Source organism: Oncorhynchus tshawytscha, linkage group LG14 (assembly GCF_018296145.1).
Source record: "Oncorhynchus tshawytscha isolate Ot180627B linkage group LG14, Otsh_v2.0, whole genome shotgun sequence".
Taxonomy (NCBI): domain Eukaryota; kingdom Metazoa; phylum Chordata; class Actinopteri; order Salmoniformes; family Salmonidae; genus Oncorhynchus; species Oncorhynchus tshawytscha.
The window spans coordinates 36,478,126-36,497,506 of NC_056442.1; the positions used below are offsets into that span (position 1 = coordinate 36,478,126).

Below are 19,381 nucleotides of genomic sequence, written 5' to 3' on the forward strand. Positions count from 1 at the left end.
GTAGCAGTACGATTCTCTAGGTAGGTTTCTGTAATGGAACTCATGCCTTGTGTTGAGTGTGTAAACCATTGTCAGTGTTGTGTAAAATAGGAAGTGCTACGGTTGCCATTGTTCCTTTCCAATTAAACAGTCATGAAGCCTCTTTACCTCTATTACAGGCTCCACCCCTGAAGGTCCTATGCATCAGTCAGTGATTGTGTTTACAATTTTAATCTGCTCTATCCGGTAGAAGAGTTAATCCACTTTATTTGATTTAGCCAGCACAGCTTTTGGACTGAAACAGAGCAGATTTAATCAAATTACACTTTTTGTTAAAGTGGAGCTGTGGTCTGCCAGTCACGGGCCTTACTCCTAGAATCTGCTCTGCCATTGTGCCTCTCTGGTAAGCGGTGCAAGGCAGCATAAAAAACATGGTTTAGAGTTAATGACTGACCCACTGGAACACATGTGAAATACGCTGAGTCACTGGACCCTGCACATGACCACAATTCAGCCTGTAGCTAAGACCTAAAGTCGTAGCTAAACAAACCAGCAACACAGCCTACACAAGCATTGTAAATATACTGAGGCTAAGAAGCATATAAATTAGACTCGAAGAGACCATTTACAGGGAAGGGAACAAGTAAAGAGCACCTATAATTGCAATCTAAAGCTAAATATGCATAGACTTTTCATGCTTAATTAAAGTAAAGATTAAGCACTTTCAGTGAATATTTTAACTGTGCAAAGCAGCAACGGACACTGATAAGATGCAGGAAATGGAAGGAGAACATCAGTAGCATCTGATGCGTCAGTGACAGAGAGGACTCAGTGAGAGGGGACTGGGTGGTGATGTCTAGAGGGCATTAGACATGGTAGAGGGGACGGAGTGGTGATGGCTGGAGGATGGTAGACGCCTCCAACTCAATCATCAAGTTTGCGGACGACACAACAGTGGTAGGCTTGATTACCAACAACGACGAGACGGCCTACAGGGAGGAGGTGAGGGCCCTCGGAGTGTGGTGTCAGGAAAATAACCTCACACTCAACGTCAACAAAACTAAGGAGATGATTGTGGACTTCAGGAAACAGCAGAGGGAACACCCCCCCATCCACATCGATGGAACAGTAGTGGAGAGGGTAGTAAGTTTTAAGTTCCTCGGCGTACACATCACAGACAAACTGAATTGGTCCACCCACACAGACAGCATCGTGAAGAAGGCGCAGCAGCGCCTCTTCAACCTCAGGAGGCTGAAGAAATTCGGCTTGTCACCAAAAGCACTCACAAACTTCTACAGATGCACAATCGAGAGCATCCTGTCAGGCTGTATCACCGCCTGGTACGGCAACTGCTCCTCCCACAACCGTAAGGCTCTCCAGAGGGTAGTGAGGTCTGCACAACGCATCACTGGGGGCAAACTACCTGCCCTCCAGGACACCTACACCACCCGATGTCACAGGAAGGCCATAAAGATCATCAAGGACAACAACCACCCGAGCCACTGCCTGTTCACCCCGCTATCATCCAGAAGGTGAGGTCAGTACAGGTGCATCAAAGCTGGGACCGAGAGACTGAAAAACAGCTTCTATCTCAAGGCCATCAGACTGTTAAACAGCCACCACTAACATTGAGTGGCTGCTGCCAACACACTGACTCAACTCCAGCCACTTTAATAATGGGAATTGATGGGAAATTATGTAAAATATATCACTAGCCACTTTAAACAATGCTACCTAATATAATGTTTACATACCCTACATTATTCATCTCATATGTATATGTATATACTGTACTCTATATCATCTACTGCATCTTTATGTAATACATGTATCACTAGCCACTTTAACTATGCCACTTTGTTTACATACTCATCTCATATGTATATACTGCACTCAATACCATCTACTGTATCTTGCCAATGCCGCTCTGTACCATCACTCATTCATATATCTTTATGTACATATTCTTTATCCCCTTACACTTGTGTCTATAAGGTAGTAGTTTTGGAATTGTTAGCTAGATTACTTGTTGGTTATTACTGCATTGTCGGGACTAGAAGCACAAGCATTTCGCTACACTCGCATTAACATCTGCTAACCATGTGTATGTGACAAATAAAATTTGATTTGATTTGATGGTGGAGGGAACTGAGTGGTGATGTCTAGAGGGCGTTAGACATGGTAGAGGGAACTGAGTGGTGATGGCTGGAGGATGGTAGACATGGTATAGGGAACTGAGTGGTGATGGCTGGAGGATGGTAGACATGGTATAGGGGACTGAGTGGTGATGGCTGGAGGATGGTAGACATGGTATAGGGGACTGAGTGGTGATGGCTGGAGGATGGTAGACATGGATGGGACTAGTGGTGACATGGTAGACATAGGGGACTGAGTGGTGATGGCTGGAGGACATGGTAGACATGGTATAGGGAACTGAGTGGTGATGGCTGGAGGATGGTAGACATGGTATAGGGGACTGAGTGGTGATGGCTGGAGGATGGTAGACATGGTGGAGGGAACTGAGTGGTGATGGCTGGAGGATTAGACATGGTAGAGGGGACTGAGTGGTGATGGCTGGAGGATGGTAGACATGGTGGAGGGAACTGAGTGGTGATGTCTAGAGGGCATTAGACATGGTAGAGGGAACTGAGTGGTGATGGCTGGAGGATGGTAGACATGGTGGAGTGGGGAACTGAGTGGTGATGGCTGTGAGGGATGGTAGACATGGTATAGGGAACTGAGTGGTGATGGCTGGAGGATGGTAGACATGGTAGGGGACTGAGTGGTGATGGCTGGAGGATGGTAGACATGGTAGAGGGGACTGAGTGGTGATGGCTGGAGGATGGTAGACATGGTGGAGGGAACTGAGTGGTGATGTCTAGAGGGCATTAGACATGGTAGAGGGAACTGAGTGGTGATGGCTGAAGGATGGTAGACATGGTATAGGGGACTGAGTGGTGATGGCTGGAGGATGGTAGACATGGTATAGGGAACTGAGTGGTGATGGCTGGAGGATGGTAGACATGGTATAGGGGACTGAGTGGTGATGGCTGGAGGATGGTAGACATGGTAGAGGGGACTGAGTGGTGATGGCTGGAGGATGGTAGACATGGTGGAGGGAACTGAGTGGTGATGTCTAGAGGGCATTAGACATGGTAGAGGGAACTGAGTGGTGATGGCTGGAGGATGGTAGACATGGTGGAGGGGAACTGAGTGGTGATGGCTGGAGGATGGTAGACATGGTATAGGGGACTGAGTGGTGATGGCTGGAGGATGGTAGACATGGTATAGGGGACTGAGTGGTGATGGCTGGAGGATGGTAGACATGGTGGAGGGAACTGAGTGGTGATGGCTGGAGGATGGGCATTAGACATGGTGGAGGATGGTAGAGGGAACTGAGTGGTGATGGCTGAGTGGTGATGGCTGGAGGATGGTAGACATGGTGGAGGGAACTGAGTGGTGATGGCTGCAGGGTGGTAGACATGGTGGAGGGAACTGAGTGGTGATGGCTGCAGGGTGGTAGACATGGTGGAGGGAACTGAGTGGTGATGGCCTTAACACCCCTATTTATTACACCTTCATAACATATTAGTTGTGCAGTATACTTTACGCACCCCATATTTCAATCTTAGACTGCTCCCATCTCCTTTCAGTTTACACAGCACCCTTTTACCGTGTGTTGGAGATGCCTAATGACTGGATCTATTTTCAGGAAACTAATCTATTCAGTTGTAATGGACAACAAAGTATTTTTCTGACTTATCAGACTTATCAGAGAATTTGATACTTCAAAGAGTCTCAGTTACCTGAAATCGTGCCCTCTTCTATCAATTTAACATATTTTTATTGACTCAACATGTGTCTTCCACACTAATATATTAAGAGGTGTCTATAGTGTTTATAAGGTAATCATCAACTGTAACCCATGAGCAAGAGAAAAGCAATATATTATGTTAGCTACTTTACAAACACTGGTTAAGCTACATGAGCCACCCCATTCATTTCACACTAGAACTTTTGTTGTTGAACACTTCACATGTGATCACATGTTTTCACGTGTTGTTTCATGTTATCAAGTTACTTTACATGTTGTCACATTTCATCACATTAACTTCACATGTGATCACATGAAAACATGAAATTCACGTGGTCTATCCCCAAGGGACCAAGCAGGCCAAGTACTATCCACACAAGTTGAGGAATATAAAATATTATCCACATTGTTTTGCTTGAGAACTAAATGCTGTCACATTATAAAGCCTACACTCTGTGCTTGGGGCACAGCGGTGCTGAAACCCATTGTTTCCCTGCAGACAGTTCAGGTTTCAGGAGTTCACGGTTTCTATCTAACATTATTTTTGGATCCTAGAGGAATTACCATAAAGACCCAGGATATTATACTGCCTGGCTAATAACTCCCCAATCGCTTTATGAGATCATCACAAGGGGAAGATCAGCACAGGCCCAGTCACTGCTACCGCCGTTTTCATTTCCTTAATGGAGACACAGTGACCCGGCAGTGTTTATGGGAACTTTTTCAAGGGAACATATTTATGCTCTCAACAAGACATAAATGCCAGCTGTGCAAATCATGTTACAGGCCCTCTCTGTTCTAACCTCCGCTATATCTTCACAGGCTGAGCTTTTCTCAAAGACCAGGTGCCATCACTGAGGCACCAATACATCTAACAGAAAGATGACAAGTCAATATATTATAGCCTGCCCTATTTTAGTTTAGTACTGTAACTAAGATAACAACCTTCTTAGACATCTTTTTTATTTTATTTTTTATTTCACCTTTATTTCACCTTTATTTAACCAGGTAGGCCAATTGAGAACAAGTCCTCATTTACAACTGCGACCTGGCCAAGATAAAGCAAAGCAGTGCGACAAAAACAACAACACAGAGTTACACATAAACAAATGTACAGTCTTTAACACAATAGAAAAATCTATGTACAGTGTGTGCAAATGTAGAAGATTAGGGAGGTAAGTCAATAAATAGACCATAGGGGCGAAATAATTACAATTTAGCATTAACACTGGAGTGATAGATGTGCAGAAGATGATGTGCAAGTAGAGATACTGGGGTGCAAAAGAGCAACAAGATAAATAACAATATGGGGATGAGGTAGTTGGGTGGGCTATTTACAGATTGGCTGTGTACAGGTACAGTGATCGGTAAGCTGCTCTAACAGCTGATGCTTAAAGTTAGAGAGGGAGATATCCAACCTCTACATCACCAGAGGAACAGAGGAGGAGTATGATAAGGGTACGGCTAAAGGCTATAAGAACTGGTCGTCTAGTGCATTCGGGAACAGGAGCAGATTTCTGGGCATGGAAGAATAGATTCAAGGCATAATGTACAGACAAGGGAATGGTAGGATGTGAGTACAGTGGAGGTAAATCTATGCATTGAGTGATGATGAGAGAGGTTTTTGTCTCTAGAGGCACCATTTAAGCCAGGTGAGGTCACCGCATGTGTGGGGGGTGGGCTCTAAAGTGAAATAAGACAATAATAAATTACCAAAACAGCAATAGACAAGGCATATTGACATTAGGGAGAGGCATGTGTAGCCGAGTGATCATAGGGTCTAATGAGCAGCAGTAGGTGAGTCAGGGAGCCGTTCGGTAGTCGAAACTATGCTAGGCGAGCTGGAGACACGCCGATTCTGACAGCTAGCGGGCCGGGGTTAGCAGATGGGCCTTCGGCGACATCGCAATGGAAAAACCTGTTGAAACCATCTCTGACAATTACGTCGGCAGACCAGTCGTGATGGATCGGCAGGGCTCCGTGTTGGCAATAAAGGGTCCAGGCCAATTGGCAAAATTGTTATTGTAGCGCAAGAATTAGCTGGTAGACCTCTTCGGCTAGCCCAAAGATGGGCCTAGCTCGAGGCTAGCTCAAGGCTAACTGGTGCTTGCTTCGGGACAAAGGCGTTGGCCAACAGTAGCCACTCGAATGCAGCTAGCTAGCTGCGATGATCCAGCATAATGGATCAGGGCTTGTGGCAGGAATCTGGTGATGAGGTAGAGAAAAAGCAGTCCGATATGCTCTGGGTTGTTATCGCGCTGTGCAGACTGGCAGGTATTGACCGAGCTGAAGCTGGTTGATGTCCGAGTTAACGGTGAAGACCGCTAGCAGTGGCTAACTGACTACTAGCTAGTAGCTAGTAGCTGGCTAGCTTCTGATGGGGGTTCCGATTCTAAAGTATAAAAATAGCAGATCCGTACCACATTGGGTGAGGCTGGTTGCAGGAAAGTATATTCAGTTCGTAGATGGAAAGTGAGAGTAAAATATACACTAAATATATACAGGGGGAAAACGAGGAAAACTAATATGTACACAGGACAAGACGGGACAAGACAAATACACGTCCGACTGCTACGCCATTTTGGAAAACATATAATTCAGCAACTACCTCATCTGTACAAGTATCCTAACTCCTAACTACAAGTAACAGTAGTGCTGATCCTGCTCATAATGAATTCCCTAAGGGACGACTTGCAGGACAATGCAGGAGAATAATTCCAGATTATTTGGCACCAGTTAAATAGGCATGTTCACTACCAATACTAAAGCCAGTTACTCACTGCAAGCAGTTTACTTCTTTTGCAGCTCACTTAATCAATCAAATGAATCTGTTCCGAGTCAATCAGCATCTGTCCAGAGCAGAACATGAATGTTCACAGTAGAACATCGGGGACAGTTAGGAGTTAAATCCGCTGGAGATTTCAACCAGCCTATTCGAGCCGCAGCAACGATAATGGCACTTGCATGAAAAGTACCCTTTACTGTACTTGCAATAATGATCACAGATTTGCGTGTGTGGACTCTCCAGGCACTTTGGGCTGTAATTATGCAGCTAGAACAATAGCTGTGAAATATTTTGACATTATCGAAGTCCAATGTGATAAGAGATCATATAAAATCTGAATAAATATAAATAATAAATGTACTACATTTGGAGACGTGGGGTTTTCATGTCACCCCAGGATGCCTAAATCATCTTCCTGACACTGACTCAATCTGTGACAAATCTACCATCAAAACAATACAAGGGAGTGGATGGGGAACAGAAGTGCTTTGGATCCTGGCAGTGCTACAGCAATACAACCCACTATCACAAATGATCCTGAAATAGACACCAATTACTTGGGAAATTCATGACACACAAAAAGTAAAACATTTTGTGTCCACCACATTATACAGTGCATTTTAATCACAGATAAAGGCAGTAGGTTACTTAAGACAGAAACGATAGGAGGGAGGTTTGTTTGGGGAGGATGGGTGGGCGCATAACGTGAATGTCTAGCAACCCAAACGGTGCGTTTTCAAATCACATGATGGACAACATTTGATCCACTTTGTAACTACTTACAATTTTTTTTACTACTTAGATAGCATGTTAGCTAACCCTTTAACTACTTAGCTAGCATGTTACCTAACACTAACCTTAACCCCTAACGCTAATCTTAACCACTAATCCTAACCTTAACCCCTAGCCTAGCTAACATTAGCCACCTAGCTAAATTTAGCCACAATAAATTGGAATTATGAAGAAAATTGTGTACTGGATTATAAAGAAGAAAATTTTGTGGTGGACACAATTTTTAAAAACTTTTTCATGTGCCTGTCACAAATGTCTAATTCACGATAATCTGTGACATGAAATCAGGTATTGAGCAAAGGTGAATATGACACTACAAGCACTTCAGTACCAGCACACACATGGTTATAGTGTATGTGATGCAAGGATATGAGCACAGATTAAACTGGACAGAACACACAATGTCCTGGATGTAATGGAATATAGACTAGAGTAGAGAATGAATCTCAAGGACGTGCAGCGACTGGGCTGGATGGGCCACTGACAGGGTGGTAATTGAATGCCAGCCTGCATGTGCTGAAGGTCACATCAGAGAACAGTGTGTGTGTGTGTGTTTGTGTGCGTGTGTGTGTGTGTGTGTGTGTGGCAATGAGGTGCAATGCAATGAGTGTAGTCAGGACACAGATAGGAGTGCCTAGGCTGCACACAGAGAAACAGCATGGATAGCTAACATGGACACTTACATACAGGGACACATACATTAATGACAGATGACCACCTCCTACACAGGCAGTGTGAGATAATGATATGAGTGAACCAATGTCATAGACTGACCAGAAGCTGTGTGACTCACTCTCAGTTACACCCACTGGCGCCACATGGAGTCTGTCAAACCCAAGCTCAGCGTAGTACTACCAGACAGTCAGCCTCAGTAAAAATACTGGTGTTGAATATAAGTCATCCCAGAACACACTGACAACCTAACATCAAAGTGTGACATACAAGTACAAAAGCCAATCCTATCCTCGTTGAGCTACTTATCAAACAAACATTGTAATAGCTGCCCTATAAATAGCTTTCCTAAAGAAATCTGGATTTGTGGCACTAATACAAAAACATAAACCATATGAAAAGACAAACACAGACTGCAATCGAGAGGAATACATTACAGTGATAGTGACGCAGGGTGAGGCGGAAGGCAGGAAAGACAGACGGTGACAGAGCAAATGGGAGAGAAGAGACTTAATCATGACCTTTATAAATGGTAACATTATGTATTTGATCATGCAGGATCCTGGGCACCACAGAGTGGTATTGTAGTTGAATAAAGGAGAAGTCTAACATCACTGGAAAATGAATGAACCTTTAACCACTCTTCACAGAGAGGGAGACCTGAACAAAGATTAACAATAAGCACATATAGGTAACTGACAAAATAAAGGAAACACCTACATAAAGTGTTTTAATAGGGTGTTGGGCACCACGAGCCAGAAAAGCTTCAACAATGAGCTGACACCTTGGCATAGATTCTACAAGTGTCTGGAACTCTATTGGAGGAATGCGACGCCATTCTTCCACAAGAAATTCCATTATTTCGTGTTTTGATGACGGTGTTGAAAAACATCAGGCTCCACTCCAGAATCTCCCATAAGTGTTTAATTGGGTTGAGATCTGGTGACTGAGATGGCCATGGCATATGGTTCACATTGTTTTCATGCACATCAAACCATTCAGTTACCACTTGTGCCCCGTGGATGTCATCCTATGGGGGCATAGTTATGGTTGCCAAAATAATGGTCTGCCCACCATTTTTATACATGATCCTAAGAATGATGGGATGTTAATTGCTTAATTATCTCAGGAACCACACCTGTGTGGAAGCACCCACTTTCAATATACGTTGTATCCCTCATTTACTCAAGTGTTTCCATTATTTTGGCAGTTACCTGTATGTCAAGTAGGTTACTTATCAACCTCTCCAAAATCTCTAACTGAGTACTGATAACATCTATACGTAAAAGTGATGACAACAGAGGAAAACAATGCTCTTTCTTATTATCAGGAATAAGGCTGCAAAATTCCAGGAACATTCAATAGGTTCCCTGGTTTTACCGAAATCCCGGTTGTAGGATTCCCCAGAATCAGCAGGGAATAAGTAGGAATTCCAGAATTCTTCAACCTGGATTTCTGGAAAACAAGGGAATTTATAGAAAATTCTGGGAATTTGGCAACCCTAAGCTGGAATCAGCCCTAAACTGGAATCCGCCCCCTAAACTGGAATCAGCCCTAAACTGGAATCAGCCCTAAACTGGAATCAGCCCTAAACTGGAATCAGCCCTAAGCTGGAATCAGCCCTAAACTGGAATCAGCCCTAAACTGGAATCAGCCCTAAGCTGGAATCATCGCAGCCTCTCTCTCTCTCTACATTATGATTTAAAAAATACCCTTCATGACAGGGAACACATTATGCAGATTAGAAATCCTATACTTTCCCGGAGCGGATCCTGTGTTCTGCCTTTCCCAGCCTGCGACCCAAAACAACAACGTCGTAAAAGAGGCAAACAAAGCGGTCTTCTGGTCAGGCTCCGGAGACGGGCACATCGCGCGCCACTCCCTAGCATACTACTCGCCAATGTCCAGTCTCTTGACAACAAGTATGATGAAATCCGAGCAAGGGTAGCATTCCAGAGGGACATCAGGGACTGTAACGTTCTTTTCTTCACAGAAACATGGCTCACTCGAGAGACGCTATCGGAGTCGGTGCAGCCAGCTGGTTTCTCCACGCATCGCGCCGACAGAAACAAACATCTTTCTAGTAAGAAGAGGGGCAGGGGCGTATGCTTTATGGTTAACGAGACGTGGTGTGGTCACAACAACATACAGGAACTCAAGTCCTTCTGTTCACCTGATTTAGAATTCCTCACAATTAAATGTCGACCGCATTATCTACCAAGGGAATTCTCTTGGATTATAATCACAGCCGTATATATCCCCCCAAGCAGACACATCGATGGCTCTGAACGAACTTTATTTGACTCTTTGCAAACTGGAATCCATATATCCTGAGGCTGCATTCATTGTAGCTGGGGATTTTAACAAGGCTAATCTGAAAACAAGACTCCCTAAATTGTATCAGCATATCGATTGCGCAACCAGGGCTGGTAAAACCTTGGATCATTGCTATTCTAACTTCCGCGATGCATATAAGGCCCTCCCCCGCACTCCTCTCGGAAAAGCTGACCACGACTCCATTTTGTTGCTCCCTGCCTACAGACAGAAGCTAAAACAAGAAGCTCCCACGCTGAGGTCTGTTCAACGCTGGTCCGACCAATCTGATTCCACACTCCAAGACTGCTTCCATCACGTGGACTGGGATATGTTTCATATTGCGTCAGACAACAACATTGACGAATACGCTGATTCGGTGAGCGAGTTCATTAGAACGTGCGTTGAAGATGACGTTCCCATAGCAACGATTAAAACATTCCCAAACCAGAAACCGTGGATTGATGGCAGCATTCGCGTGAAACTGAAAGCGCGAACCACTGCTTTTAATCAGGGCAAGGTGACCGGAAACATGACCGAATAGAAACAGTGTAGCTATTCCCTCCGCAAGGCAATCAAACAAGCTAAGCGTCAGTATAGAGACAAAGTAGAATCGCAATTCAACGGCTCAGACACAAGAGGTATGTGGCAGGGTCTACAGTCAATCACGGATTACAAAAAGAAAACCAGCCCAGTCACGGACCAGGATGCCTTGCTCCCAGGCAGACTAAATTACGTTTTTGCCCGCTTTGTAGACAATACAGTGCCACTGACACGGCCCACAACCAAAACATGCGGACTCTCCTTCACTGCAGCCGAGGTGAGTAAAATATTTAAATGTGTTAACCCTCGCAAGGCTGCAGGCCCAGACGGCATCCCCAGCCGCGCCCTCAGAGCATGCGCAGACCAGCTGGCTGGTGTGTTTACGGACATATTCAATCGATCCCTATTCCAGTCTGCTGTTCCCACATGCTTCAAGAGGGCCACCATTGTTCCTGTTCCCAAGAAAGCTAAGGTAACTGCACTGTAGCACTCACTTCCGTCATCATGAAGTGCTTTGAGAGACTAGTCAAGGACCATATCACCTCCACCCTACCTGACACCCTAGACCCACTCCAATTCACTTACCGCCCAAATAGGTCCACAGACGATGCAATCTCAACCACACTGTACACTGTCCTAACCCATCTGGACAAGAGGAATACCTATGTGAGAATGCTGTTCATCGACTACAGCTCAGCATTTAACACCATAGTGCCCTCCAAACTCATCATCAAGCTCAAGACCCTGGGTCTCGACCCCGCCCTGTGCAATTGGGTACTGGACTTCCAGACGGGCAGCCCCCAGGTGATGAGGGTAGGTAACAACATCTCCACCCCGCTGATCCTCAACACTGGGGCCCCACAAGGGTGCGTTCTGAGCCCTCTCCTGTACTCCATGTTCACCCACGACTGCGTGGGCCTCCAACTCAATCATCAAGTTTGCGGACGACACAACAGTGGTAGGCTTGATTACCAACAACGACGAGACGGCCTACAGGGAGGAGGTGAGGGCCCTCGGAGTGTGGTGTCAGGAAAATAACCTCACACTCAACGTCAACAAAACTAAGGAGATGATTGTGGACTTCAGGAAACAGCAGAGGGAACACCCCCTATCTACATCGCTGGAACAGTAGTGGAAAGTGTGTGGAAAGTGTAGTAAGTTTCAAGTTCCTCGGCATACACATCACAGACAAACTGAATTGGTCCACTCACACAGACAGCATCGTGAAGAAGGCGCAGCAGCGCCTCTTCAACCTCAGGAGGCTGAAGAAATTTGGCTTGTCACCAAAAGCACTCACAAGCTTCTACAGATGCACAATCGAGAGCATCCTGTCGGGCTGTATCACCGCCTGGTACGGCAACTGCTCCGCCCACAACCGTAAGGCTCTCCAGAGGGCAGTGAGGTCTGCACAATGCATCACCGGGGGCAAAAACACCACTCCAGGACACCTACACCACCCGATGTCACAGGAAGGCCATAAAGATCATCAAGGACAACAACCACCTGAGCCACTGCCTGTTCACCCCGCTATCATCCAGAAGGCGAGGTCAGTACAGGTGCATCAAAGCTGGGACCGAGAGACTGAAAAACAGCTTCTATCTCAAGGCCATCAGACTGTTAAACAGCCACCACTAACATTGAGTGGCTGCTGCCAACACACTGACTCAACTCCAGCTACTTTAATAATGGGAATTGATGTAAAATATATCACTAGCCACTTTAAACAATGCTACTTAATATAATGTTTACATACCCTACATTATTTATCTCATATGTATACGTATATACTGTACTCTATATCATCTACTGCATCTTTATGTAATACATGTATCACTAGCCACTTTAAACTATGCCACTTTGTTTACATACTCATCTCATATGTATATACTGTACTCGATACCATCTACTGAATCTTGCCTATGCTGCTCTGTACCATTACTCATTCATATATCTTTATGTACATATTCTTTATCCCTTTACACTTGTGTGTATAAGGTAGTAGTTTTGGAATTGTTAGCTAGATTACTCGTTGGTTATTACTGCATTGTCGGAACTAGAAGCACAAGCATTTTGCTACACTCGCATTAACATCTGCTAACCATGTGTATGTGACAAATAAAATTTGATTTGATTTGATTTACTTTACCTTCTACTCGATACCAGCTAGTGGGCCCTTCCTTCTATGCTCAACATATGCTATTGAGCACAGCACACTCCCCTACATGAAAAGCAGCCTCATGAACACTACATCCTACACAGGCTGCCCACTACTACACAACACAGACAAGAGGCCATACCACCGCAGGCGAGCTGCCTACTATCTCTGAAACACCAGTGGCATTCATCTGACAGACAGAGATCTGGGTGTCATATACCTTTTAAAACACATCTTTAGCCTGACAGCCCAGTGGTGTGAGCCAGCCCAGCCTAGTCAGTTTCTCTCCCCTCCACTCTCTGGCCCTCTGTAGCTGCATGCCCCCCTCAGACAAGCACAGACCAATTAAGGAAGGGCCCCAGCCCTCACTCAACAATGAGCTGACACCTGCTTTTGTCTGGGCACTGGGCACAGAGAGGGGGTGTGAAACGGGCCAGGCGTGCCAGAGGCCCAAAGGCCAGCTCAACACTGTGAAACACTGCCAGAGGCCCAAAGGCCAGCTCAACACTGTGAAGCACTGCCAGAGGCCCAAAGGCCAGCTCAACACTGTGAAGCACTGCCAGAGGCCCAAAGGCCAGCTCAACACTGTGAAACACTGCCCAAAGGCCAGCTCAACACTGTGAAGCACTGCCAGAGGCCCAAAGGCCAGCTCAACACTGTGAAGCACTGCCAGAGGCCCAAAGGCCAGCTCAACACTGTGAAGCACTGCCAGAGGCCCAAAGGCCAGCTCAACACTGTGAAGCACTGCCAGAGGCCCAAAGGCCAGCTCAACACTGTGAAGCACTGCCAGAGGCCCAAAGGCCAGCTCAACACTGTGAAGCACTGCCAGAGGCCCAAAGACCAGCTCAACACTGTGAAGCACTGCCAGAGGTCCAAAGGCCAGCTCAACACTGTGAAGCACTGCCAGAGGCCCAAAGGCCAGCTCAACACTGTGAAGCACTGCCAGAGGCCCAAAGGCCAGCTCAACACTGTGAAGCACTGCCAGAGGCCCAAAGGCCAGCTCAACACTGTGAAGGCCAGCTCAACACTGTGAAGCACTGCCAGAGGCCCAAAGGCCAGCTCAACACTGTGAAGCACTGCCAGAGGCCCAAAGGCCAGCTCAACACTGTGAAGCACTGCCAGAGGCCCAAAGGCCAGCTCAACACTGTGAAGCACTGCCAGAGGCCCAAAGGCCAGCTCAACACTGTGAAGCACTGCCAGAGGCCCAAATACCAGCTCAACACTGTGAAGCACTGCCAGAGGCCCAAAGGCCAGCTCAACACTGTGAAGCACTGCCAGAGGCCCAAAGGCCAGCTCAACACTGTGAAACACTGCCAGAGGCCCAAAGGCCAGCTCAACACTGTGAAGCACTGCCAGAGGCCCAAAGGCCAGCTCAACACTGTGAAGCACTGCCAGAGGCCCAAATACCAGCTCAACACTGTGAAGCACTGCCAGAGGCCCAAAGGCCAGCTCAACACTGTGAAGCACTGCCAGAGGTGCCCCTTACAGGAAATCAGGATATACGGAGAGTGGTTGTAAGTCACTGACATTTCCCCCATGCTAACACGGATCGAGTCACATAGACTCAACTTCCTTCCTTTTTTAAACAAGTAGTGTATTCTTCAGTCATAATAACCTTGATGATTTACATCAAGAAGCATGCTTATTAGCACTTTCATATGGCTTGTCTAATTGCAGTTGGTTATGGAAAATTATGTTTATTCAACATCGATAAATCAAAGAAATTGCACTGCCCTCAAGAACAAGTGTGAGTGATGGAATCTGCTCAATAAATGTCTCTTTAATTTCTCTCTCTGTGTCTACCCTCTCTCTCTCTCTCTACCCCCCTCTCTCTCTCTCTCTATCTCTACCCTCTCTGTCTCTACCCTCTCTCTGTCTCTACCCTCTCTCTCTGTCTCTCTACCCCCTCTCTCTGTCTATCTCTACCCTCTCTGTCTCTACCCTCTCTCTGTCTCTACTCTCTCTCTCTCTCTCTCTACCCCCTCTCTGTCTCTCTCTCTCTCTCTCTCTCTACCCTCTCTGTCTCTACCCTCTCTCTCTCTCTCTCTCTACCCCTCTCTCTCTCTCTCTCTCTCTCTCTCTACCCCTCTCTCTGTCTCTACCCTCTCTCTCTGTCTCTACCCTCTCTCTCTGTCTCTACCCTCTCTCTCTGTCTCTACCCTCTCTCTCTGTCTCTACCCTCTCTCTCTGTCTCTACCCTCTCTCTGTGTCTCTACCCTCTCTCTGTGTCTCTACCCTCTCTCTCGGTCTCTACCCTCTCTCTCTGTCTCTACCCTCTCTCTGTGTCTCTAACCTCTCTCTGTGTCTCTAACCTCTCTCTCTGTCTCTAACCTCTCTCTCTGTCTCTACCCTCTCTCTGTGTCTCTAACCTCTCTCTGTGTCTCTAACCTCTCTCTCTGTCTCTAACCTCTCTGTCTCTACCCTCTCTCTCTGTCTCTAACCTCTCTCTCTATGTCTCTACCCTCTCTCTCTCTGTCTCTACCCTCTCTCTCTGTCTCTACCCCCTCTCTCTCTGTCTCTACCCTCTCTCTCTCTGTGTCTCTACCCTCTCTCTCTGTCTCTACCCGCTCTCTCTGTCTCTAACCCCGCTCTCTCTCTCTGTCTCTACCCTCTCTCTCTCTGTGTCTCTACCCTCTCTCTCTCTGTCTCTACCCTCTCTCTCCTGTCTCTACCCTCTCTCTCTCTCTGTCTCTACCCTCTCTCTCTCTGTGTCTCTACCCCTCTCTCTCTGTCTCTACCCTCTCTCTCTGTGTCTCTACCCTCTCTCTCTCTGTCTATCTACCCTCTCTCTCTCTGTCTCTACCCGCTCTCTCTCTGCGTCTACCCTCTTTCTCTGTCTCTCTCTGTCTCTACCCTCTCTCTCTGTCTCTACCCTCTCTCTCTGTGTCTCTACCCTCTCTCTCTGTCTCTACCCTCTCTCTCTGTCTCTCTCTGTCTCTACCCTCTCTCTCTGTCTCTACCCTCTCTCTCTGTCTCTACCCTCTCTCTCTGTCTCTACCCTCTCTCTCTGTCTCTCTCTGTCTCTACCCTCTCTCTCTGTCTCTACCCTCTCTCTCTGTCTCTCTCTGTCTCTACCCTCTCTCTCTGTCTCTACCCTCTCTCTCTCTGTCTCTACCCTCTCTCTCTCTGTCTCTACCCTCTCTCTCTCTGTCTCTACCCTCTCTCTCTCTGTCTCTACCCTCTCTCTCTCTGTCTCTACCCTCTCTCTCTCTGTCTCTACCCTCTCTCTCTCTGTCTCTACCCTCTCTCTCTGTCTCTACCCTCTACCTCTGTCTCTACCCTCTCTCTCTGTCTCTACCCCTCTCTCTCTCTGTCTCTACCCCTCTCTCTCTGTCTCTACCCTCTCTCTCTGTCTCTACCCTCTCTCTCTGTCTCTACCCTCTCTCTCTGTCTCTACCCTCTCTCTCTCTGTCTCTACCCTCTCTCTGTCTGTCTCTACCCTCTCTCTCTCTCTGTCTCTACCTCTCTCTCTCTGTCTCTACCCTCGCTCTCTCTCTGTCTCTACCCTCTCTCTCTCTGTGTCTCTACCCTCGCTCTCTCTCTGTCTCTACCCTCTCTCTCTGTCTCTACCCTCTCTCTCTCTCTGTCTCTACCCTCTCTCTCTCTCTGTCTCTACCCTCTCTCTCTCTGTCTCTACCCTCTCTCTCTCTCCGTCTCTACCCTCTCTCTTTACCCTCTCTTTCTCTCTCTCTTTACCCTCTCTTTCTCTCTCTCTACCCTCTCACTCTGCCACACTCAGTCTCACTCACTATGTCAATAACACTACATTACATCTCTTAAATTCTGCTGAAATGAATAATATGACTGTTATTTTTCCCTATTTAAATCTTTGGAACCTCCCTTTTCAATGATGGAATCATTTTTCCTCTTGACTGCCTGAGCGGTGCATGCGGTTTTACTGCCCCTGGGATTCTCGTGAGACTCATGAGACCCTTCCCTTTTTCCACATTTTGTTACATTACAGCCTTATTACATGTATTTTTTCCCTTGTCAATCTGCATAATACCCCATAACGACAAAGCGAAAACAGGTTGTTAGATTGATGAGGAAAAAAACTATTTAATCTATTTTAGAATAAGGCTGTAATGTAACAAAATGTGAAAAAAGTCAAGGGGTCTGAATACTTTTTGAAGGCTCTGTATATTTCAAATATATATGGGGGATTGGAAATGATGCAGACAATTACATTGATAGAAGCCACAATCTATTTCCAATATTAAAGCTGATCCACCCCCTAAAAAATAAAATTAAGAAAAGAGGACTGGGGGCTTCAATCAGGCCTGTTCCTCATACTGGCTTTCCCAGAATGCTCCAGGCTTTGTTTGCAGGGAGATTCCACTGGGAGCGTACTGGCCGAGGCGAGAGGAGTGGTTGCAGCAGAAAGAGCTGGCACATGCCCAGTGCTGTGCTGGCAGAAGTCTGCCTTCCACAGCTTGAGCACAGGGCTTTCTCTAGGCTGGGTTTACAAGCTTTCCTCCCATGATTGGGAGAGTAAATAGAGCATATGCCTGACAGTGAATGAGTGAGGGTATAGGTTGTGTGTCCGAGTGAATGTGGTCTCCCGAGTGGCGCAGCGGTCTAAGGCACTGCTTCTCAGTGCAAGAGGCGTCACTACAGACACCCTGGTTTGAATCCAGGCTGTATCACAACCGGCCGTGATTGGGAGTCCCATAGGGTGCTGGACATTTGGCCCAACATCGCCCTGGCTTTGGCCGGTGTAGGCTGTCATTGTACATAAGAATTTGTTCTTAACTGACTTGCCTAGCTAAATAAATAGAAAAAATGCATGTGAGTGAGGTATCTGTAGGTGAATGGGTGCTATAGACGAGTGAATGATATCAGAGAACGGTAGAACGGTTGAATGAATGAGTGAGAGAGAAGAGACTAGAGGTGGGACTGACTGTATCCTTCTCTCAGGCAGGGGAAAGCAGTAATGGTATGGCAGGATGAAACACATAGTGTCGGAGACTGTGAATGGAGTAATTTCCTTTTAAACTTGAGTTAATTCAGGAGATAAATTCAAATGTAATTAATGCCCATAGTTTGTTACAAGGATAATTTTTTTCTGAATTAATTTTCTGAATTGATTGGAAATGGAAATGGATTGACCCCAACCTTGCTAGGTTCACTACCCTCTACCCTGACATCTTACTTCATCTACCAACATGCCTAACACAGAGATAGCAAAAGCAACAGGCAAAGGATGCAGAAATCCTTAGAAAGTATACCAATTGTATTAATATTTTTCCCAAAAGCTGTTTAAACTAATAATTACATAGGTGGTTTTCAGATTTATACAATCACATTTCAGCGGTTGACATTTCTCTAAAACAGTTTTTATGCAATAATAAATCCTAACCCTGACCATTGAGGCCTAAACCATCAGAGTAACAACAACATGCATGGCGGGATTAAAAAGTAAAAGCAACATTGTATAGCCACTGGTAATACCTATTTCAGGGATGGAATAGACAACCCTGAATGTGACCACTACATGAGAGACCAGGGCAGGTATTTCATTATCAAAGAAACAGCAAGAAAGGAAATAATAATGTATGTTTTGACTACACTAAAATCAAATTATTTTTCATATATAAAAAACTCTTTATATTGTGTCGAACCCCTGGCCCTCACAAATCATACAAATTAACAATTCTAATCCTCAGTTGTCAAATGAGACAGAAAGCAGAGTAATTTTAGACAGAGGATGAGGGGTCATTGAGCTCAGTCATCATCACGTGACAGCTGGAGAAATCACTCCCCCATCTGGACACTATTGGAAGAGCAAGGTTAAATCAGTCCATGGGTCAACACAGTGTTTTCATTCAAATGTGAACAAACTTGCATAATTGATATTGTAAATGTTAAACATTCCTTGCTCCGCTCCAGACCATTTGGTAAACACCTCTGATGGCCACTGCACCAGTCACAACGCCCCCATCCACATCAACTGGACCGCAGTGGAGAAGGTGAAAAGATTCAAGTTCCTCGGCGTACACATCACCGATGATCTGAAATGGTCCACCCACACAAACAGTGTGGTGAAGGAGGCTGAAGAAATTTGGCTTGGCCCCTAAGACCCTCACAAACTTTTACAGATGCACAATTGAGAGCATCCTGTTGGGCTGGATCACCCACCGCCTGGTACGGCAACTGCACCGCCCGCCACCACAGGGCTCTCCAGAGGGTTGTGTGGTCTGCCCAACACATCTCCGGGGCACACTGCATGCCCTCCATAACACCTACAGCACCCGAAGTCACAGGAATGCCAAAAAGATCATCAAGGACATTAACCACCCGAGCCACAGTCTGTTCACCCCGCTAACAT

The 19,381-nt window shown here is 46.1% G+C and overlaps 1 protein-coding gene across 3 annotated transcripts in view; it reads right to left on the reverse strand.

Moving 5' to 3' along the window:
• LOC112267130 (protein turtle homolog B) overlaps window positions 1-19,381 on the reverse strand; it is a 76,991-nt gene that overhangs the window by 56,092 nt on the left and 1,518 nt on the right. The gene's annotated exons all lie outside the window — the stretch shown is intronic.